Raw genomic sequence first — 25,991 nt, 5'->3', positions numbered from 1 at the left:
GTTGGCACACAGGGACTGAGCTGAGAAGAATGAGCAGTGATGCTGCAGTTGGTCCATCTGAGGCAGATTAAAGAGAGGAAGACTTGACATTAATCAGAGCATCGGATATCCAGGACATGGATGGTCATGGAAAGGTGATAGTGTTCCAGAGGTACAAGCTAAAATTAGAAAGTCAGTGAGTGATCCATAGTTTTTCCCTCTGAAGCACCTGGCATTGGCCCCTGTCCAAAGACAGGATACTGAACTAGATGGACCTTTGGTCTGACCCAGTATGGCCATTCTTATGTTCAATGAGGAGCTGAGGAGAGCCAGACACATGTTCTACTAGTTGTTGTGAAATTAACCATAGCTCTAGGAACCCTAGCCACCATGGCTGGGAATTCCAGCTGACCACTGAAGATATCACCAAAAACAGACAGTCTACTTTATTCATTTGCTTGTATCAATTCTTTGTTGCAGTTATCAGGAAAAAAGCCACAACAACAGTTTACCCAGGGACAGACAAATGCCGTTGTTCCCACTTATGCTGACTATTGTGGTACACACCTACGCTGAGGCCAGCCAGGCTACATAAATTTACAAAATGCTACAAAAACAGAGAACATTGTTACCCCTTGAGTAGCCTGTTTGCACTGTCAAGCAGTGACCCAATCCCCCAAATGCTGTCAGGCTCTGGCACTCAGGACTGATGGAACTTTTAATAAGATTCTTAATAATGGATACACACCACATTATGGAATACTGGATTTACCTTTAAGCAGGAGACAAATGCAAATTATGGGAGAGAGGGAAGGGGCTTGGGGGGAGGGAGGGGGGGAATCACCAAATACAAAGAATTTCAGGCTGCAGTTGCTGAGTTGACCAAAACAGATAAGATGGCTCCCTTGCTGCTACTGGGTATGCTGCAGAGAGTCGTTTACCATAATATTTCAGAACTGAAATGGTTCAAAAAAGTCAAATAATTTCCCCCCCAAAAGAGTAAAAGTGAGTAATTTTTATTCCACTCAAAGTTTTTTAAAAAGTCAAATTTAAGTATCAAGAAAAAGCAAAGCTCAAAACATGAAGTTTTGGTAAGTTGTAACTAGAAATGGAGGGTCAGACTGGAAACACTTATCCAACCTTAATTATAGTGGTTACTGCTGCTCCTTCTAGAATTAATATTTTTCCATCAAGTAAACCATACAGAGAAAGTAAAGAGGATTTTTTCTTCCCTGTAATAAATGTTCACATGCAATTGGTCACTGGCACATTCAATATTCAGTTTTTGACTTGTTACTCACTGTGTTACTTTCAGTTCAAGCCTTTTAAACTCATCTATTTATCCAGACTTATGATGACACTGTAATATTTAGGAGAAGATGGATGATAATTCAGATCCTTGTTCCTCTACCATTTATAGCTGCTAACGTTATATCATATATTTCTTGGCAAATCTCATCAAATTTATACTGAATTATTATAATCCAAATGGGGTGGTTTACAAAAGAAAAAAGGAAGAGAAAGGTTAAAAAATTAGGAAAGAGGGATTAAGAAAACAAAACAAATGAATTTCCATAAGTGAACCATAATTTCTGAGGTACTCTCATTTTAATGGCTTAATTAGCCAAATTGAACTGAATGACAAACTCAGTCTAATAGAAGCATGCTGAGGACAATCATTTTTAATTTCTGTCTGCATTTTGGTCTCTTATAGTCCTTAGTACCAAAATAAACCTACTTTGTTTTCTTATGTCTATGAAGAGAGATGTGCATGCTTCGAGCTATACAAATAAAAAATAAATAACAGTAATAGATGTTGCTAGATGGGGATATTATCAGTCTTCTTACTAATAATCTCTCATGCAGCTGGCAACCTTATCTGAAAGAATGTCTGTCTGTTGCATATGAATGTGGATGCACCCACGGGGAGTAAAGTAATCATGGTGACCTTGAATTTAGAATTTAAAAACAAACAGCAAAGAAGTACCACTATGATTCTTAAGAGGTACAGCATTGTCACCTTAATTTGTTCTCCAGTGTGTTGGACCAATATGGTAACCCTGCTTTTGATCTGAAGGCCTCAAGCTCTTCCAGTCACGCTAGTTAGGTGCTTAAAAATATTATGTATGAACAACTGCCATATTATATATTTGCATGGGCACACACACTGAATACCAAAATATTTTCCACAGTTAAGAGCACTGCAAAAGATAAGCAGTCCACAAGGATACTGATTTACACCTATCATATACAATCACCAAATGCACTTCAACATCATTATGACTCACTTCAAAATGCTCTTTCAATCACTACATTTCTCCTTGGAGCAGAACATATCACTTCCCAGTACAACTTAGGTGGGTTTTTCTACTCAAAATCTAAACAAGTTCCTGAAATAATCCAGTTCCAATAATCTAAGCAAGTGACTGAACTAACCTATAAAAACAGGCCAGAAAAATCAGAGGTACAATCTAGCTAAGGCCAGTGTCCTCCCACCTCTTACTTCTGTTCTGTGCCCTCCTCGAAAGGTCTCAAGTCTGTACTGAAAACATCTTGGATACAGTACTGCTGTAAAAGCAACAGATGAGGGAAGCAACAACAGATTGCAGTTTTTGGAGAATTACAAGGTGTGTTTCAATGAGATATGAGCAAATGCAACTTGTCTTATCTGCAACTGAGACATTGGACAATGCAATAGCAGAAATGCAATAGGGTTCAAAATGGATTTTGCAATCACTTACACTTTCTGATTTTTAATTCCATTCTTACCCCCAAAGCTAGCAAAGATTTCTTCAATAAGGTTTGGAAAGTTATTGGAGAGGCTAGGCCATTTTTGTTATTGGATAGCAGAAAAAAAAGTCATTGTGTTGAAAAAGTGTGTTTTCAAACAACTGATAGAAGTGTCCTCACATTGTAAAGAAATAAGAAAAAGAAAACTCAAAAATAAATAAAATAAAATAAAACAAAAAAACTTCTGGATGTTTCAGTCCCATATAAGATTTTTTTCAGAAAGTTCTGATCCGATGAAAATGATGTTATAATGAAAGCCCCAACAGAACCTTAACTATAATGAATAATGTCAAGTGACATATATTTAAAATAGAAAACTTCTGCAAAATACACAATGCATTGCTGAGTGGATATTTTTTTTAAAAATTGCAGAACTAATTATTTCCCAATAATACCACTTAGCATTTCTATAGCACCTTCTAACCAGGAATCTGAGAACACTTCACAAATATTAATAGAATATAATCAATAGGCAAGGAATGATTGCCTTTCCTGAGCTGAATAGAAACAAGATAATGTACAGTAAAGTACATGCATTCATCTGTCCATATATAAGTGGCAAGATGCATCTGTTTCATTCTATAAGTGGTCGTGACCAAGGGTTTTAAAACAATGCATCTCCCTTGGTAGAAAAGACAGTGTGCTGTGCATTTTTTATGAGTTCCAGGAAACCCTCACACTCAAGAAATTAGCAGAAGCTATAAAAGAAGTGTTTCTTTCTGTTTTTGCTGCTCTTTTAAATGTTTCTACAACAGTTGCATGTAAGTTCACCAGGGAACTCTGCCTATACACCACCCTGCCTACCACAACACTGCTGAACGTGGCAAAGGAACATTGGATGTTATGATACTCAGTGGGGTAGGTAACTTATTTATGACTTACTAGCAGTATTGCTTGAATAGTCCCTCCTCCTTCCTTCCTCATAGAACACTGCTTAATGCCTGTTAGCTGTGCAGATATTTCTCCCAAGCAAGTGCAAAGTTATTTTGTCAAGTGACTTCTAAGAACCGATGTTCTTTGTGTACGCTCCTTCCATCTACTGACACTCACAAACAGCAGATTAGTTTTCTTATGTTCTGTTCCTGGAGAGAGAAAAAAAATCCCTACCATGCTGCTGGTGTTATTTCCAGGTTCCTCAGCAATGGTACAGTTAGTCCTGCTTCGCCCTCTCCTCCACTCCAGTCCAATCCGCAAAGTATTTTGCGTTGCTAATCACCAAGGTCTCATTCCAAACACCATCAAGTAATACAACAAGCTGAATTTGAACTCTACCTCCCTTCCTAGTCCCCCAGTGTGGTGAGCTATGTGAACTTGTGGCGGGGGGCACAAGACAATTTACATTGTCAAGACTAATTCCCCACTCTGGCACTTCGAGTGCAGAAGGCGGGGGCCCTCAAGCATTCTAAAAATTAATACTGGCCACTCCAGGCTTGTATTAAACTCCCAAGGTTACAGCTCTGACCTTGCATTGGTAGATGCTGCTACCACCCAAGTGCAGAACCCCTTTGAGAGCCCAGGAAGGCGCACTTGGGAATTCCTTTCTGTGGGGTACCCTCAAGCCCTATCTCCCCGCCCGCTCAGGGGAAGAGATGAGAAAGAAAACAAAGGAAATCAGGTGTTGCCACCAGCTAATTAAACTACATGTGCACAAACCTCTTAAGACACAAAAATCCAAATCTGTTCTTAAAAAGTGTAAATTTTATTTAAAAAAAAAAGAAAGAAAATACATCTGGGAATTCAAGCTAATGCTAGATTTTAAAAGAGCAACTACAAGGATTAAGCACCAAGAATAGCTTTCTTGAGGTCCAGCTTAAAGGATACAAGCAAAACAAAAGCATGTGGGGTTAGCACAGAGGAATCCACAAGCCATAAAGAAATAAAAGAGATAAACCTAATTGCGTCTTCCTAGACATTTCCTGATCTACTTACATATCTGGGGTTTTAAATGAGTAGTTTCTAGGTATGATACTGATGATTTTTTATACCTGGCCCAAACTTATTACAGCAGAGCTGCTGCCCTGTCCACCTCTCCCTGGGAGAACAACTACAGACAGACAAAAGGAGAGTCTTTTCTCCATTTTAAAAAGTTCTAGCCTTCCCATTGGCTCTTTTGGCCAGGTGTCCACTTACTTCCTTTTACCTATGAGTAGCAGTGAGACTTTTTAACCCTTTACAGGTAGCGCGCTTAGAGAACAGCTACTAAGAGGGATTTTATAGCTACTGGCTGGCTGGGTGTCCATAAAAGGGAGCATCCCCTTCTCCCCCCCCCCACCTTCATTTATCACATACATAAATGGTAGATGGTTCTCTGAATTTTCTTCCTCTTGTGCTTTTTATTCTTTTAAATTTTAATTTAAATACATTGAATATACGTTTTGTGATTTACTATGCTAACTGTTCTCTAGACAGTGTGTATCAATTTTGTTTTATATGTAACCCTTCTGTTTCATTATCCTTACTCTATCTCTTGAATCTTGATCTTTGTTAATAAACTTATGATTTTCTTCACTATAAATATATCTTGTTTCTGTACAATGAGCTGATCCTAAACTGAATCATTCAAGTTGGTGTGGACACTGTTCTCTTGGAGACAGGATACCTGGAATTACTGTGAGGGTTCAGTGGATAAGGAGCTTAACATTACAGGGAGAATGCTTCAAAGCCTCAGGGACTGGGGTGCAAATATTGTTAACCTGCAAGTCAAAGTAAGGGCTCACATCATCCAGAGGAGATTTTTTGAGTGACTAACTGACTGGCGGTATCAGGGAACTGATACCCAGTTAAGCAGTAGCAAGTCTCTCTCTCTCTGGAGTCAGCGGAGTAACAATGTGACTCTCAGTCCGGGGTACCCCCAAAATTGTCACATGTACACCTGGCACCGAGGAACTTGCCATGTAAAAAGAGGTTGCAGGGATGTTATATTAATCTGTAGTTTTGGAATCTGACAGGCAGCTTGGTTGCCTCTCTTGTCCCTTGGGTCCCATGGGATGTGTCTTTTAACTTCGCTAGATACTTTTACTAATCAGGTAAAGTACACAGTATCGATGCATTGTGCTGGAGCAAATCCAACCTCTTTTTGATTATCAAAGGCACACAGCTGCAGAAACGCTGGCAATAGACATAGCTCTCAACCTGTCTCCAAAGCCTACAATAAGTGAAATGTTTGACAAAGAAGAATATGTGATGGCAAAATTGCTCGATCCACATTTTAAGGGGAAAATTGAAATCATACTTCTATAAACTTCAGATATTAATCACTGCAGGGGTGCTACTATATACAAAGTCTTTGAGAAACCATTCTCTCCCCCCCAGGAGTCTCCTGGTTCAGAATCTGAGCAGGTTTTTGAAATGACCCAGTTTGAAAATGGCCTGAAGGCAAAAGCAGGAAAAACTGGTTTAAAAAAAATCGGTTGGTCCTTCATGTATAAAACCAGAAGTAAATCATACAGACATATTTGAAGTATCTATTCAAAATGATCAGTTGACAGCTACAGTATCAGTACTAAAGTCATCTACATTTATAATGTACCCCAAACACATGACAACAATATATAGATACAACCAGGGAGTCTTTAGTCTATAAGGAAAGCACAGAATGACTATGGCTATCTTTAGGAGGAGGGAGTGTGATCTACTAGTTAAAGTACTGGACTAGGAATCAGGATACTTGTATGATTTGTTCCTCTGCAGCTAACTTAGACAAGTTACTTAACCTCTGCATCTCAGTTTCCTCCTCTGTAAAATGTGGATAATGAAGTGTTGTGAGGCTTAATGTTTGTTTAACACTTTGAGATCCTTGGATGACAGGGGCTATTTAAGAGCAAAACAATATTTCATACTTGTCATGCTTCTGTCTCAGAGTGACTCATCACTGGGAATTCATGCCAAATTTATTTGCAATGCTGCCAGGAGCATCCTATGGACTTTTTTTTTTTTTTTTAAGTATACAGACAGGTCAATGAAAATCTTTTCTTAGATTGTAGCTTTTATCTCCATTACTACGGATTCATCCTGCAGGGCATGGAACACTCTGGCCTTGATCCAGCCAGCAACTTAAGTAGGTATTTAACTTTGACTTCAGTGGGAATATATATGTGCTTAAAGTTGAGTATCTGCCTAAGTGCTTTGAGGGATGAGGACTGGAGTGCTCAGCATCTTGCAGGACTGAGCCATACATATCACTCAGCTCTCCTCAAAAACAATCTCTCTAGAGGTCATCGTTTGTTCCTTATTCCTCGCCCATCCTTAACTTCTTCCAGATTGTCATGAAGAATGATGAATATGATGAGCAAGGTTTTTCACTGGTCTACCCAGAACTGGGCTCAAAACAACAACTCACTTCAAATGGCTTGTCAAATGGCCATCAGCATTACCAAATGTCAGCCACTAGTGACCTGGGTAGGAGGTGTGCGAGGCACCAGTAACTGAAAGGGGAGGGATAGCTCAGTGGTTTGAGCATTGGCCTGCTAAACCCAGGGTTGTGAGTTCAATCCTTGAGGGGGCCATCTGGGGCAAAATCAGTACTTGGTCCTGCTAGTGAAGGCAGGGGGCTGGACTCGATGACCTTTCAAGGTCCCTTCCAGTTCTAGGAGATAGGATATCTCCATTAATTTTTTTTTTTTATTGTCCTGGTAAAATATGTATGGCAACATTGTATGTAAAGTTATAAGATTCTACTGTATGATGTTACTAAGACATATTCAAAATCTGGGGAAGCAGCCACAAACTAATTCCTCAGGGACAAAAGGCAAACTGATGCCTCAGCCGAATGTTAATGAAATCAAATGGACCAACACCTATTTGGCCATTCTTTGGCAGGAAAAGGGGTGAGAGCGAGAAATTTACATCTTGGCCAAAGAAACAGCTGGAGGTTCCCATCCCCACAGACTTTCTGTCTCCTGTACCCCAGCTGGAGATGATTCTCAGGCCTTGTCTACACTGCCAAGTGACTGTGCAGTAAAGCAGTATGCAGTGTAACTTTCGAGGTGTACACACTGCCAAGCCACTTAGTGAGCAGAAACTCCTCAGTTGCAGAGTTGCAAAAAACCCACCTCAACTGGAATCGTAAGCCTTACAGAGTAGAGGGTCCAGCGCTGTATTGGCAGCGTAAAACACATTACAGCACAGAAATGTTAACAGGCCACATTTGCCACAATGAGTGTCCCATAATCCCTCAAGTGGCCGCTCTGCTCATTGTTTTGAACTTGGCTGCCCTGGAGACATGTACCCCTCCCCGTTCAAAGCCCCCTCTGCCTCAGGACTGATTGCTTCCTGCCGCTGTCTGAACTTACAAGACAGCATGCTTACATACTCTGTCCCGCAAAACACACTGTCTCTCTTCTCCCCCCTCCATACACACACACACACACTCCCTGTCACACACTCTGCCCCCCAACACACACACTTCAGTTGAAAAGCAGCTGGCAATGTAGTAGGATGCCCATGGAACAATGGGATTGGGAAACCTGCATCATGTGACGCTGAGCCTGCCCCATGAGGCATTGCAAACCCTTCCCAAAGCATCCTGCAGCCAGTTGCACAGTGGGATAGCTACCACAATGCACTGCTCTCTTTGCTGTTGCAAGAACTGCTAATGTGGATGCGCTCCACCATCACAAGGAGCACAGGGTGGACACGCAACAGCAGTTTAATTCCAGCATTTTAATAAAAATGGTATAACTTGTTGCACAGAAACTTTCCAGTGTAGACATACCCTAAAGAAGAAAAGGTATAAGAATGAGGAACAGACGCTCCAAGATATCTCTCCCTTCATCTCTATTCATGGCATCGACAACACTTGAAGGACAAAGGATGCATCATTGGACTGGGAAGGGATCTTGGCAGAAAGGAATTCAGCCAGTAAGACTACTAGAACATGTGGTGAGAGAGACTTTTGCTTTGAGTTCACTTAGCTTGTTAAGTTAGGTGTTAGTTGTGTTATACCTTGTATTTCTTTGTAACCAATTCTGACTTTTATGCTTCATTACTTGTAATCACTTGAAATCTATCTTTCTGTAGTTAATAAACTTGTTTTATTCTTTCATCTAGACCAGTGTACTTGGATTGAAGTGTTTGGGAAACTCCATTTGAGACAACAGGATTTGTGCATATAATTTTCTATTAATAAAATCATGAACTTTATATGAGCTTGAGTTGCCCAGGAGAGGGTTGGGCAGTACAAGACTCATTTCTGGGGAAAAGGCTTTAACTGGGAATTTGCTGGTGTTTCTCTCCAGTGTAATGCAAGAGTGGCTGGCCATAGCACTCATACAGTATAGCTGGGAGTGATTTACATGCTGGAGGCTGTGTGTGTGAGAGGACCAGCAGTGGTAGCTCTCACAGCAAAGCAGTGTAAAAGGCACCCCAGGTTAGAGAATTGAGGAGACATAGCTGTTTAACAGTCCAGATCGTACCCTGGGTAAAGTCACGGAGTGTCAAGATGTAGCGCCTGCTCTCCCTCCCACACCAGGATCTGGGATGCAGGGAGCCTTAAGTCTTATTCTAGCAAAGTACTTAAGTAGGTGTTCCATTTTAGGTATGTATAGGTATATGCGGGTCCTGCCTCAGCACAGAAGGATGGACTAGATGATTTCTCAAGGCCCCTTCCAGCCCTACATTTCTGTGATTCTATATAAGTTATCCATTTACTCCAATGGGATTACTGATTGAGCGTTAAGCCCTTGTTTCAGTGCTTTGCTGTAAGAGATCCCTAATGTATCCACACAGGGGCCTGGGGTGGGGTCTTACTCCCTGTTACACAACTCCAATAGGGCCAATGGTAATCTGGCCAATTAGATAAGGTCATACTTATCCCTTCCTGGGCTTTGGCTGTATCAGTAACTCAAATAGAAGATAATCTTCAGTTTAAGCTTTCTCCCCAAATTGGGCTGTTTGTAGAGGTTTGACTCCCTTTGGCTACCCAAAGTTCTCTCTGAGCAGAGGATCAAACCTACCATTTATATAGTGATGTTAACAGGCCACATTTGCCACAATGAGTATACAGAACTTACTCAACAGCCTTATGCAGGGCACTAATTCCTGCTAACAGGATAGGTCAACAAAAGAGCTCTGCAAAGGGCCACATATCCTACTCCCCTGTAACAACCAGTTGCTATAAAACTGTACAGGGATTCAGGGCGCTGCACAGGGTTGCTTCATAACTGATAATGTTTGAAATGCAAACTGATAAGAAACATTGAAAGAGTTACTTGAGTAGTCAAACATATCACTGCAGATCATCATCCAGATACATTTGTTCATTAAAGACAAGCCCCTGGATAGTGAGCATGACCCTACTATGCAGATAAATTTGTATTTAGGCAGTCCATTAAAAAATGCATTAACAATTTTAAATGCATCATTAGGCATTATTTTATTGCTTTTACCTATGCACCAGAAAACTCAATAAGTAGCAAAGAAAAATGTAAGAATTATGATTATACATTTTTATATTTACAATTTATGTGTATTGATCTAGTTATTTTAAACCAACAAATTAATTATATAATAATGTTAGCATCAGCAGTAGGTAATAGATTTTGTCGTTTGTGTAAATAAAGAAATGGTATGAATTCTGCCTTGTCTGGTGTGTGCACATCCTCCTGGTCTTGGACCTGCTCTTGGTTGTTTTTGCAACCATCTCTCATTAGAAAATAGGAGTATATTTGCTGTCCAATGTCACCCACTGCTGTTCATTACTCTTCTATGATCATTTCCCAGGTTTTTTCCTCCCATTAATATATGCATTGTGTATTTTTTCTTCTGAGATTTAGGAGGTTGTATTTCAATGTGGAGCCCGTATTTATTATTGTTTCTATGGACCAAATTCTCTGCTGGAGTAACTACACTGGCTTCGATAGAATTACATCAGAAGAGAATGTGATCCCTTGTTTCTAATTTCACTAGGTTTCTTTGTCTTAAGTAAAATTTACTTTTATAATTCATATAGGATATGAGGTGGAAAATGAGTGAGTATGAACAGAAATAAGTTTCATGAAACCATTCTAGTAAAGAAATGCAAGAAAGAATAGTTTTATCATTTCTATGGGAATTTTTAAAAAAACCTGCTGAAAATTAGGCTCTTATAATAAGAAGAATGGATTTTTTCATGGTCTCTTGGAAGCATTAGACAAAATTTAACAGTTTGGACACAACTTCAAAATATCAAATTATTCCAGCACTAGCCAAATTAAATCTTGAATTCCCTTATCTTCATAAGCACAAAAAACTCCCAAGGAGTGTAAGGCTATTTTTGACTGTTTTCTGGCAATAAAGTAATATGATATCCATAATGTGAACACAATCAATAATCTACAAATATCAAACCCAAAAGAACAGTGATTCAGAATATTAGCATGCCAGGGAGTAGAGCTTTATATCCTCACACCTATTTACCACCTTGTATTATAAGATTTATTTTGCCCCTTTTTGTGTCCTTTACAAAATCATGACTGTAGATAAGTTATGTTCTTGAAAAATCACAGTTATGGGTTGCTGCTTAACTTGTCAAAACAACTCAAGCCAAATGAAGCCTAAACATGGTGACATATTGGCCTGCTACATCACATTATAAGCCTGTATATAACAGGCTGATGAAACTACAAGACAATAACTGAGTGCAGAGTGTTGAGCTATTATGCAAAGATCTGAAACCCTATCCTCAATGCAGTCTTGAGCCAACTTGGCTGGCCATGACCCATGACCTATGTCCTCCACTGATGCAGAGGCAACATACTTAGCACCAGGCCTCACATCACTTGAGCAACCCCAGCCCTGACTTTTGACAGACTTTAAAGGGAAGTGTTGTCCCTTTGGCCAAACAGAAAGCCAAAGTTCATGGCCTTGTGGGCTGGTACCTGTTGGATAAGGAATTGTTGACACTGAACTGATGGTATAGTCTTGATGTAATCTTGTTTTTTCCCCCACAAAAATGCACAAAAAGTCCTATTTCCTTGAGCAGCAGTAGGAATGCACAGCACACAGGCAGTTTCCTTGCTCAAAAACCCCAGCTGAGCCCTTCCAGCCAAGGACGGGATGCCTCTGCTTCTTTCCAGGGTCAACAAAAGGACTTTTTGTGGCTTCCTCCCACAAACTGTCACAGTGTGGAACCAACCACTAGCCTCTGCATTTGAAACCTTTAAGGAAACACATTAACTCTGGAAAAACAAAGAGGAGTCCTTTTGGCACCTTAGAGACTAACACATTTATTTGGGCATAAGCTTTCGTGGGATATAACCCACCTCTCTGAAACGTTAACTTTGGGACATACATTCTCCTGAACAGTGTGGGCCATTAGCATCCCTCCACAATACCCCTTTAACAATCCTCTGATTATCTCCAAGGCCAACAACCTTTAATAAGTGGCCATCAGCCCCTTTGACAACAGTAAAAAGGCTGCGCTACCTGGTCAGAACCACTTTCTCTGTTATAGATATGCAGTGCTACCAGACCCTGCGCAAATAGTATTCATATAGAGCCAGATTGCAGATCCCTTATTTACACTGGTGAGCACTTATGCACATAGTCCTATGGGAAATCAATGGGATTGCTTGCATGAGTAAGGTCTTTGCAATCTACCCCCAAATCTTATAACCATGGCATATGTAACTGCTGTACTTTGTAGCAAATTATTCATTTTATCATTCAGTTGTGTTATTGTTGCAGTTAACTGACATGTTATTTCATATGTAATCAATGCATGATGAATAGATAAGTAGGATGGGATTATAGGAGTATTAAGGATATAAGTAAGGTAAAGCAAGGCCTACAAGCTGAGGCCTGTAAGATTTTAAATTAACCACACTAGGCTGCAGGCTTAAGGAGATTTGACACGAGTGAGTTTCCTAAAACTGACCCTATGCCAATAAGACCACAAGATTACTGTAAAAGATGGGCCAATAGGTGATGTTATGGAAAAAAAATATGGCAATAGAGCACAAAACACCTGATTGTAACATCACAGAAGGTTCTGTTCTGACCACAGGATTAACCCTGGAAGCAGATTGACATAAATGTTAATAAGATACTAATAAGGAAAAGGGGGACTAAGAGAACATGATCTATAGAAAGTGGGCCACCCCAAAATGTATGGGGTGTGGAAATACAAATTAGGAAAAAGAGGTTGGAATCCTTATGCATGTGCATAATGTGTTAGGCATGGTCAGAACAACAATATACAAGAGTTTCTCTGGTTGGGTAAAAGTGGAAAGAACTCAGCAGGAACCACCCCACTATTGATGATTACCTGTTGAAAGAGCCACCAGACTCCATAATCTTTGGGGAAGTGAGTATGGATACAGTATTGGCTATTGCTTGGACTCTGTCAGCAAGGTTTCAGAGTAGCAGCCGTGTTAGTCTGTATCCGTTGTCTTACCAACTCCCACCTGTTCATGCTCTCTGTATGCATGTATATATATCTCCTCAATATATGTTTCACTCTATATGCATCTGAAGAAGTGGGCTGTAGCCCACGAAAGCTTATGCTCTAATAAATTTGTTAGTCTCTAAGGTGCCACAAGTACTCCTGTTCTTTCTGTCAGCAAGGGAGATTTGTAGGTGAGTGTAATGTATAACTTTAATATAAACAAGACTGTTTACTTGTAACTGTGTTTGTGGTCAGTGTATTAGTTTTTCATGTACTCCTAAGAGTCTCCCATCTGGAGAATCATAAAAAGTAACTTTCATCATATTGATTTGGAAATTGTAGCAACAGGAACTGAACCCGTTGTAAGTTCACACAGAAACATTAATTCAATTCAAATAAAGACAAGGCTAAAAATTGCATCTCAAAACAGAGATATTTGGGCCATCAGCTATTTGCACTTTGACTGTGACAGACAACAAATTCTTTCTACACTTCATGTTCATTGATGTACCCACATCTTAACAAAAATGCATTTGTGAATCAGAATAGTCACATTAAAGAGACAATAATAAACACTACTAAGGAGTGTCCTTTCAATAAAGTCTGGCACAACATTTTCAATTGTGTCCCTGTGAGCTAATTTCATGTACAAAAACATCCTACTATTCATCCAAAATGAAGACATAAACATAGGCCTCACACAGTTTATTTATTTCCTTTAAAATATACAAATGAATGTACAAGCATAGCTTATCCTCACCACTGCTTTACAGCTCCCTCCTTTTCCCAGTCAGATTCCACTGAAGAGTGCATATAAATATTTAAAAAGTATAGTTACACAGCAAGGATGCAAAATAGCTGAAAAACAGGAGTTCTGAAGAAGATTTCCAAAGTAATTCTCTTCCCAATATGGAGTGGAATTTTAGAAAAACAAATTTTTAATGTATCATGTTCAGCATTTTCAAACAATTGTGCCTCGAATGATAGCACTGCACATAAAGTAAAACTGTTAATGCTGCAGTGAGATAAAATATTTAAAAAATACAAAAATAAGTACAGCTTCTATTGTGCCTCACAGATTACTTTTATAACTAAGAGTTAAAATGAGGAAGGTACTCTGATGGCAGAAAATGCAACCACAGTTTAGAGAAGCCACTATCACAAAGACTAAATAGATGGCTGTTGTGTAGTACAAACAGCTAAAGGCCCCGGTGGGACTGCTGGTGGAATATAGTACTTTTCCATGCAGGTAAGATTGGCAGAATGAAGCCTTAAATAATTTGGGCCCAGATCCTACAGTCCATATGCAAGGAAAATTCACACTGAATTCTGATAAAATAAAAACTGCAGGATTGGATCCCTATAATCTGTAGAAATGTAAACAAAATGTATTTCTTTGATCTATCCTAAGACTAGATCATGCTATTTGCATGGATGCTACATGGCTGGTGCACAGATATGTTGCCAGAGGGGTAAAGGAAGGACCAGGAGGCATTGAGCTTCAGAATTGGGTGGATGGATTGGGGGTTGTGACACCGCTTTATGTGGTACAACATACTTCCCTGCACAGCTTCATGAACATGCAACCCAGCTCAGTTGTCTGGCATGGGATACTTACCCTATCCCCATCCAATAGTTATCAGAGGGAAACATCCAGAGTGCAGGTCTTACATTTGCTTGGGGAATCAGGGCCACAACTGTGGCCAGCCCTTATGCCCCACATAATGGGGGATATCTTTACTTTCTCCTGTGGTGGTGCAAAGGCTCCTAATAAGGAGTCAGTGATAAACACCACAGATTTAGACTTCTAAGAATTTTCTACAATGAAACCAAAATATTTATAAATGTGAATGATAAAGTTAGAAGACTGTAGAAGACTGTTATTTACCTCTTCTATGTCTAATGCTGGAGTAGAGGGCCTTAATCATGTCCCAAAATGACAGTACTGTAGTCTTGCTTGCAAAGAGCATATGTAGCTGAAAGAAGCACTATAATTGTAGTGCATTGCTTTCGGTGGCAAAATGCTCCCATTACAGGTACCAGAAGTGATATCCATTGACTTCAGTGGAGCCGAGAATTCACCCCAGGATTTCTGACTGGGGAGTGATGTGTATTCACACAAAACATACATTTACTCTTCTTTCAAAAGATGTAGTTATAACAAAAAAATCCCTAAATAAATAAGTCATAAGACAAGGAATAGGATACTAAAGACACAATCTTTATGTAATGTCCCCTCACTTATTGCTTTTCTATTTATGACAAAGTGAAGTCATTTCAAAAATATCTCGGCCAAGTCTGGAGCAAGTCCAAATCACAGACACCTCTTTGGAAAACTTGGGGGGGAGGGGTTGTTCGTTTGTTTCCAATTCTACTACTATAAAGACATCTTAGACTAGACAAAAAAGACATCCTGCAATTAGGCAGATTTGAAAAGTTATAATCCAGTTTAACTGTATACAGTCCATTTCATGTGTGTATCCCAGAGTACAAGACAGGTCAACAGCAGGTCTGTACACAGCTTATCCTGAACAGAGCAATTTTAGTGCTGTGACTGTGTTAAAGTGTTGCCAATAATGCATGGTGAAACTCAGTTTAATTTGCAACTGCTTTGCACAAGTAAGCTAAAAATTTGTTAGTACTTAAGTGAAAAACTCTTTCAGAGGCAAACAAGGCATCCCCAGCTTTGTTTAACAGACAGTTTTAAAACTGAGAAACAAATATCCACATTTAGGATTTATTCTGGACTCTAACTCTCATGATTTGGAGAAAGCTTTTTTTGTGGTGGTCTGTAGCTAATCCAGATGTACCAGATGCATATGCACAGTATCCACATGCAACAAAGTGTATAATATTACACACGCAGAAATGGACAGAGCATTTTGGACAGTTTTTGAAAGTCTCATCAGTTGGCTTTTGTTTTTGTTTTTAAAAAAAGGAAAAACTGAAGCTGGGCCATTGCTACTTCTAATATTCTATCCTACATCTGTTAAAGATGTTATCTGAAGGGGGAAACTAAATGAATCAGTCCCAAGTAAGCATGTTTAGAATGTTCATTTAGGTTCCCTAAAATTGGAGGACAGACAGACAGACAGACAATCACCAAAGCATGTTTATTGGTCCATTGATACACATCTCTGCTGTTTGAAGCCACAAAAACTACTCACAATGCCTCCAAGATGTTCATTTGGAGAATGTACTATTAAGTCTTACTATAAAATGGAATTAGGAAGTAGGTAATCTGATTTGCTGAAATCACAGTTGTGTGATTGCAATACTGCCATCCCACAGGTATGACCTCATCATGACCCCAGCTGTCAGAATACTGACTTTGAAATTTTAAGATTCTTTGTCAGTGTATTTTCTACTTGCTGTAAAACAATACAGAATAAGTCGATCATAGCAAAAATGTATTCCAGTGTATGCAGTATTGTTCTATAATTTGCACTTCCTGAATGGATGAAAACACTTGGCCTTTGGCCTTTTGCTTCATATTATACATGAGGTATATGAACAGAGGGCAGCAATTCAGGCCCCGAAGTGTCTTATTTCTGTAATACATGATTAGGTAGAAATAATGTAATGTCTGCCAGTCTATTTTTTTATCATTCTTTTGACAGAATGGGGAAACATTTTAACACTATGGGTAAAATGCTATATTAGCTGTGGAACCTTCAGAATAATATGATCCCTCCTGAGTCACTGTCCTGCCTTCCAGTAACTCATGACAAAACCAGAATAAAATTTCAAGGACTTCAGCATAAGAAATGTTATGAAATTAACAATAGAATTGTAAATAGCACATGATGTGACTTGATGGCATCAACGCACTTGCAAGAATCAATGAAAGCAGAGCAAGATTCAGTGTTGACTGCATCAAAAGCACCAACTTGCAAAGCACAGAAATTACTGACAAAGCTCAAACATGGCCCAGAGCTATTCCATAGCTCTGGAAAAAAGAAGTAGTGTGACAGTTCTAAGGTGATATGAAGGTCTTAGGGGAGGTTTAAACTCATTGATTAAGACAGCTCTTTTTTAATTGCACTTGTTGACAAATTGCAGGCACAGTATGTCAAAATAAAAGTTGGTTTATGAGGAGTAAACACCTTGTTACATAATCAGCAATAATCTTACATCCAAGGACTTGAAAACTCCTTCACTTTTAAACCCTATAAAAAAACATTACTACATTTTATTAAGGATGGTCAAATGATAGTTTGGATAAAAGTGAGCTAGTACATGTTAAAACTCAAAAAGAAACATGGCTTAATCTTTGAAGTTCAAAAATGTGGGATGGGGTATTTTATGTTTTTTAATTTTGCACTCGTCCTGGTTTTGGAATTTAAATATTATTAAATACAAAAACTAGTTTTAATAAAATAAATAACATTCTCCCCATATCTTAAAGTTATCCTCCACTCTTGGTGATGTCTACAGTACAAATGCAGATAGCTTACACATACTTGTAACTACACAGTTCTGCTCCAAAAATATTGCTTGTGGTGCTCGTACTTGAATGTTCACCTTGAACTTAGTCAAATTTAAATTTGCTTGAAGAAAACTACAAACTTGCTTTAAAGGTATTTTATTCTAGGGAGGGAAAAATAAACTATAAAACTCTAAGGCTCTGTCTGCAATGAGCTCCACTCAAGTGGATGCCCGCATCTGTGTGCAATCACATTGTCCTCAATGGGGTTTCACTGGGTATAAGGGGCTGTGTGCATGGGGCTCAATGCAAGATCAGGGCCCGAGAGAAATTACAAAAGAGCCAAGGGTACAAAACTTTGAAGCTCAATCACCCCACTGACAACTGACTGATTTAGAAAGGGCAAAACAGATCTAAAATCTTTCCCAAGATCCCAGTCATAAATGACACCCTTCTCTAAGATAAAAATCTTTATAGATCTATATTGCAGACCTCTGCTCTAACACACTCATGCTCTTTACACACACAGAACTTCAACTGCTGTCAGCAAGGATCACATGCATGTAACAGAATAATACCAGAGCTGAGATACATTCTAGATCCGAGAAGAATATTTTGCTCTTCTTGAAGTCTAAAAGAACTTTCCCTTAATTAATAAAATTCTCAACTTCCAGAGGGTAAGGCCAGGTGGTGAAGATATTTTTGGTAGTGAAGGAATAAAAAAGGAAAAAATGTTTTTATATAAAAGTAAATAATATACAATTTTTAAAAAATCATTTCTTTTGCCCTAAAGTCCAGTAAAGATGTTGTGTTTAGGTGTTATACAATAGTGCATTCTATTGAGATTAAACACACTTATTTTCCACCTTGCATAGGACAGTTTGCAACAATATAGCAATCTGCCGCATAGTGATGTATTTGCCCACAGAAATCACTACTAGGTAGTAGAATACAAAGTGGTGCCATGCAGTTCTCTCTACAGGCAGTCACAATTACTACAATGATAGTAATAAATAATACAGCACAGCATTCAGTTAAGTTTTCCCCATTTATGCATTGCTACTGGAACAGCAGCACAAAACAAGCATATTTTCTTTCTGCTTTTTAAACTGTATTAAGATGATTTTATAGAAAAGAAAAAGAAAAAAATGCCTAGGAAGGAAAGTACTAGAGTTTGGATTTTAATTTTTATTCTGTAATAAACCAGCAGGCTGCTAAACATTAATACATTGGGGTTTAATTAAGCAAAGCCAGAGCTCTACATTTGATTTGTGGTGCATGACTGAGTTTCCTTGGTTTTGACTACTGCTGAGTGATTTAGGAGCCAAATTTCTAACATATCCTCTTTCTACTAACACTTTGATTGGGCAAACCCAACAAACTAGATGCAATATAATTTTCTCCAGTGTCCATTTGACACATTTCAAGAGAATAGTGGCAATGACACAGAAAGGAAAACAGACTGATCACCATGAGGCTTGTTAAAACATTATGCCAAGTATCTCTCTAATCCAGTAACTAAGGGATTAGTTACCTCAGTATTTATCCATGTATTAGGATGGCATCCATGTAAGTTGCTGTGATCCTATTGGATAGAAATGTCTGGAACAACTTAAATTGGCACATTGTTGCTACTAATAGTCTATCCTACATCTGTTTGATCAGACTGGAGACAGAGTTGTGTAGAAGCCCAGCTTGAGAGAGCTGCAGGAAATACATGCTGCCTGCCAAGCATTGGATTGCTGCATGGCTCTCTCTGGATTCCCCCCCCCCACTGTATTTTAAATACAAATTAAACATTCACTATGCACATTGGTGCTTCATGATTCTAAAATACACAAGTTAACTGATCAAACATAGAGAGGAAATGCATCTGTTCTTTGCTTAGGCGTTCTCATGATGATTTGCAATCAGAATTATCAATGTGCTTCTATCCATGATCTGTCGGTGGGTGAGACAGATGATCTGTCTTTTGCGTTCTTACCACTTTCGCCTACTTCACACTAAGTGAAGCTTCTCAGGAGGATTAATTGTATTAGATTTTTTGCTTGCCATTTCTCTATAATACAGATACATTACAGCATAGTTACAACGCCATTCTATTTTTTTATTTGTGTAATTACCATTAATCAAATAACTAGATGCTTAATGTAATGCCTGAATTAGTAATTATTCCTTTAGTCTCATACTTAACACATGTATATATTTAGAATTCTGGTACATTAAATACATGGTAGCTATATTGTAATTGCTCTGAAGTTACACTATTTGCTTCATGAATTATCACAGAATCTTACATTCATATCTTTATCTGCATGGCCAAATTATGTTTAAAGTGAACCTTTATTCCCGTATAATTACTAACTGATCTATGTACTTACATCTGCAATTGGACCCTGTTACTCTGTGTTTGTGTGTGGGGAATGGAGTACCGTTAACTGTCTTCTCACTGTTGTCATGGAGTTACTTGGAATTTTCAGATGAATAATTCAATTTTCTCTATATTTACATGGATCTGGGCACATAGCTACCTAGTTAAAGAAGTAACAAGACCCAAACTCATATAGCTCCCTTGGAAGGTACAAGAAGGGTCCACTTATGGGGATTGCAATTACAGTCTGTGTTTACAGGAAAAACAATACAGCTCCAGCAGAATTAGATATGTTTCTGTGTTAAGTAGAGTGGGAAAAAATAACTCCCAGAAATCTCCATTTCTTGTTGTCCAGGAAATACAGTGAGTGCACAGGAAAACAAGTCCATGTGCCCAGGAGTCAATATTGCTTAGAAATTAGCATCTTTTTGTGATGAAGAAACTTAAGTAAATGATTTCCAGATCAACAATTCCAATTATTTTGTGCCTCTCTCTTAAAGGGGTGGGAAATTCTTCATGCTTCAACTTTCATATAAAGTAGCTCAGAGGTATTTAAACTTCATTTAGGCATGTAGAATCCATTATTGCTTTGACTGGCCTGTCACAGTCACCCATATTATAAAATAAAAATATTTATCAAATTAGTTTCTGTTAGGAAGACATGAAGACCATTCTTTTAACACCAAGTAATGGACCCAAGGGCCCAGTTCTCTGTCTTCACAGTACTAAAACCTTGTCTAGCTCCTACAACTGATGCTTCTTTTAAAGGATAGGAATATGCATCAGAAAGCCTGAAATCTTTTAAAACTAAACTGTGGAAAGTGGTACTTTGTGCTGCTATTCAGCTCTGAAAACTTTCTAATCAGTGTTCTACTCCTCCCTACTTCCTATTCTATCCTTTAGCACATACAGCAATGGAAAAACCTAACCCTAGCATTGTTAGAGCAGACCCACTCAGAAGAGTAAGAGGCACTTCCATCATATGATGCATGTTCGATACAAATAGAGGGTAAATATTCAAGGCTTAGATTTCTCTATCTAAATAAAAATGTTAAAAAAGGGTTTTGTGAGGAAGAATGGAGACCGTGGTGAGTAGAGACACAGGCAGGCAGGCACAGTGTCTGAGTGGGAAAAAATGTAAAGTGAGAGCAGCACCCAATGTGCTTAGACTACAAATGTGGATTAGACTACAAATATCCTGTGTTGCCATTACAAATATTACTTGACAGAAAAGTAATTTCTTAAACATGAAAGTTAAATAAACAAAATAGAACACACTGTTCTGAACATGAACTCTTAAAATTGGCTAAATTTAGTATGTCATCGGGGGGTATTTATGGGAATTGTGTTTTAAATATGTTCTCTTAGTACAAAGTCTGGTTGTTACCTGTGATATGTTATCTGTTGCCAATTTAAAAGTTTTGTTGGGTGTTTGGCATTTGTTTAATGTCAAAAACCTCCAGAACAAGGTCGACTACCATCTTTGTCTTAGTTCCTTGAAGACTCAGAAAACACTGTTAGCATTTTTACTTCTAGTTTTTCAAAAACTAGCACTCTGACAGATTTATCAAAGGAGACACTTTCATCAAACATGAACAGCAGAAATTGATTGCATTTTCATTTCAGATGCAATATGAATCATGGTGTAGCAGCAGCTGTGGTGAGAACAGTGGCTATCCTTCCAATCTGTTCCTTGTTAAGCTTCCTGTTACTATAGAATGTTGTATTACAGGAGAAATAAAAATCCCTTCCTCTATTTAGTCTCTGTAAACAATGCTTACTTTGTATTGGTTACTCATTGTGGTAACTTCGTAGAGGGAAACATTTTGAGGAGCTTGACAGGTAGTTGAAATAACCACTGGTTAAAGTCACAGAGCCTCACAGTGTCAAGGTGCAAGCAGCCTTAAGGTTATGCTAAACACTTCACAACATGTGGAGTTTTTATATAGAATGCCACATTGCAAGCACTGAATTCTACCACAATGGCTGGCCAAGAGATTACATCCTTCCCTCTTTGATGAGGATCTTGCCAGAAATTCTCATCCATGCCTTCATTAATGCTAGGTTAGGCTACTGCAGCTCTATACGGGGTGAATCTGAGTACTAGGTAGAAACTGTAACTCATTCTGCACATAGTGGTTATTCTCTTAAGCAGCAAAGACAGCTCACTCCACTGGCTCCTGTTTCACTTCTGGATTGATTTAAAATTCCTGGTCCTAAACTAGAGGACATTGTCTATGAGATGGCTGGGTCCTAATATTCAGATTCAGCGTGATGATCTGAAGCCCTCAATGTAGTTGATCTTCTCAAAGGCTGTTCAACTAGAAGAGATCCAGGTTCAGACTCTCAGGACCTGGGGACAAGTCTTCCTCCAATAAACACCACCGCCCTGACTAACATCTGACAAGGATGACAAGAGATATTAAAATGAGAAGAGGAAAAAGAAAGCGGGAAAGAAAAGCAAAGACTGCTGGAATGGGGAGAAGATGGAGAGATAAGATCAAATGATGTACTTAATGTTAATAAACTGACATGTTTGGTGCCTAGACACTAAAGTTATGGATGCATTTCAAACACATTTAATAGGTTGAAAGGAGAAGCCAAATTCATCAGGTGCTCATTGACTCAAGAAAAATAGACTCCTGGCTCCAATGAGGGGTGTTGTACTCTAGAGTGATATGTAAGAGATTATTAATGAAGTACTCTGTATTTCAGATAACAAAGCTTAGGCAGTACTGTTTGACCCAATAAGTACTTGTTCACAGCACATCTTTCTTCTTATCTAGGTGCTTATATAACCCAAATCACTATACTACAGTATTTCAATGCTTATGTCCAGTTGTCTGTGTTAAACAGGAAACAATTTAACTAAGATTTGGCATTATTTACTTCCCAGATGTTAATGGATGCTTAGTAGGCATTACTCTCCTTTCAATAGATAATGTTGGGTAGCATTCATTCACTCATTTTATTCATTTACTTTCTATTTATAAGATGTTCCTATTTCTAGCCTGCAGGCACATTTCGAATAAAAACATCATATGTTTTAATCGTATATTACTGAGACTGAGACAAGATTATTGTATCAGAGCAAACTTGTCATCCTTCTGCCAAGTCTGATATTTGACAATGTTGATGACACATTTAAGCATATCAGCTCCAACAAAGGAAGTCACTTAAGATCAAAGGATTTAAATAATCCATTTGCAATATGTTGTGGGAAATTTGAAGACAACAGCAGTTGCTAGTATCCTTTTGCTAAACAATGTCAAAACTAGTGATAAACAAAACCAAGATTCTTTCTAGCATATTTTCACCCACATGCATCCAAATTTGAAATTAGAGAAATTCACTATACAAACTACTAATAATTGCAACTTCAGAACAAATAAAAGCAGTCCCTAAGGTCTGGCGTACACTAGAAAATAACTATGTCGGTCAGGGGAGTGAAAAATCCACACGGCTGAGCGGTATAGTTAAGCTGACCTAAGCCTCCACATAGACGAAGCTACGTCAACAAAAGAATTCTTGCATTGATCTAGCTACCACCTCTCAGGGAGATGGAGAGGGAGAACCCCTCCTGTCACTGTAGGTAGTCTACAGTGAAGCGTTACAGCAGCACAGCTGCAACCATGCAGCTGTCTGCTGTAGCATTTTAAGTGTAGACAAGCCCTGAAGCTCTAGTATTTTACTAACAAGTTGTTGGTTACTGCTGTGTAAAGACAGGCTGTCATCACTGCTGACTGTCACTACTGCAATCCAAGGCATACACTACCTGTGGTCTGTTAATAAACTAATATATACCCATTGATTGTCTGAATTTTGTATTTATCCTATGAAGATTTGGGGGATCTATGGATATGGGATTCACTTCTTAGCCAAGGGGTAACTTCAGTTTCCTTGTCATCTTCATAGATGCCTGGGTATTATGTCAAGGGCTATGCATGTATTATGAATGGACCTAGAGATATATGAAATATGATACTCTATTTCTTGTTCACATAAATCTTTATTTAGTTGTACCATTGAAGCAATCGACAGAGCTCTGAAAATATTTTCCTGGAACCCTGAATGCTTCTGAAATGGGGATGGGTTCAAGTTTTGATACAAAACATAAATACAAGCCCAGGTCCATGAATGTTTGCAGATGTGAGCCGATGCTCTTACTATCTGTCCTCAGACTCTTGTTCTTACTAATCTCAGATGCCTTATTAGAGAGCAGAGGCCTAATTCCTCCCACCACTTTTGTCCAGGGACTTCAAGAGATGCTGGCTGGCAGCTCCACCCAGCAGTGGCAAGGGGTGGGAACAAAGCATCCAGGTAAGAGACACAATCCACAGAAAAAATGTTTCAAGGGAGGGTTGAGAAGAAGCAGAAATAACTTTGTCTCAATAAGATAGTGTGAGGCGGAAACATTCCCTCTACAGAGTTTTACTAGAGATATTATCCTACAATTTCTGCTGTTTTCCATACACAAAGAGCAATCAGATTTTCAGGCTGGATGATAATTTACATAAAAGGTAAAAAACAAAGTAAAGATTAAACAAACTTTCCATTAAAGACCACTGAGACTGTAAGCTCTCTAGGGCCCGGGCTTCCTTATATACAATTTCCCTTCCGAGAATTCCTTGTTGAGACCTATAGTTCCGCTCATTCCTGGAAACCACAACTTCCAGAATTCCACTGAGACTGGGCCAAATCCAGGACCAGGGTGTGCTGCACCTGCAGTCTTCCATAAGGATCAGCGCAACCTATTACACAATGTGAACCACCTTCTTTGTGCAAGTATATTATCTTGTACTACTATACAAAATGTTAAATGTACTTGTTTGATGTACGAAAGATGAACAAGTTACAGCTGCCTTAGGAACCATTGCCTTGAGTTTCTTAATACCTATGCATTTAAGATCATTTAAGATTTACTCCTTCCCCTCTCCCTTTTTTCCTCCCATTTCATTTCTTGGGTTAAAATAAGAAGATGATTTAGGAATTATGATTGACCAAACATTCAGAAGAAAGTTGCATTTATGTGAATGTTATCACATGTATTCTACAAATCACGCATTATTAACATTTATTATTTGTATAGCAACCAAAATGAATGCACATGCATTGACTTCACTGTGTGTAGCTACAGACATAAGTATGTGTAAATCTGGATATCTGTGCCCTGGCATATCATGAGTTTTAGTTAAATTGGGTGAGCTGTGTATGCATGGGACAGGTTTAGAAATACTTAACTGTATTTCTAAACCAAATGACAGCCAAACTTTTTGGTTTTTAAACTCATTTTGAATTATCCAAACATCATAATATAAATGTGAAAAAATTACTTTCTTATGAAGGACACCACTGTTTCCCCTCACATTCTTACAGCTCAGAAAAGAATCTTACTAAATATTTAAAAAAAAGGTCCATCTTTGGCCTGGTAATAAACAAGAACCCAGAGATGACTCTTTGAAAAAAGTTATAAGTACCTGAAACTAGTGGCTTATAAGGAATGTGCTTGCTCAACCACAAATCCATAATTATGGGATTATAGTATGCAGCTATAACATACCCTTCTATATTGTTCATTATTTACTAGCAAGCATAAAAACAAGTTTCTCTTTGTTGTAGGGGAAACAAAGTTTTGCAGAAGAAACACATTACATTTATTGAAAGAGAGAGAGAGGAAAGCTAAGGTTTTGATCCTGCAAACAGTAATGCGTGTACTCAACTATGAATGGAAGCCCCATTACAAGACTGCTCGTGTGTAAAATTAAACATGGCTATAATTGTTTTGCAAGCCCAGAGCCTATGAGAATTTGAGGCTTAGAAGCCACTGAAGTCAGTGGAGTTATGACAATTTACAGCAGCTGAGGAGCTGCCCTTGTGTCTGCTCTGCACTGAGGAAACTTATCCATAATTTCCCACCAATTCTAGTACTTCCAGTTCAGATGAACTGGTGTAAAAAGTGGTGAGTGCCCCAGCATAGACAAGGCTCCAGTAACTGGAACCATTTTCAACAGAGATTTAGTTAAAGCTGCTATAAGGATAAGTTAAAAATGAGTCCAGAAGTG

Source organism: Terrapene carolina, unplaced genomic scaffold (assembly GCF_002925995.2).
Source record: "Terrapene carolina triunguis isolate 2854851 unplaced genomic scaffold, T_m_triunguis-2.0 Scaffold42, whole genome shotgun sequence".
Classification (NCBI taxonomy): domain Eukaryota; kingdom Metazoa; phylum Chordata; order Testudines; family Emydidae; genus Terrapene; species Terrapene triunguis.
This window is presented reverse-complemented; position numbering follows the sequence as displayed.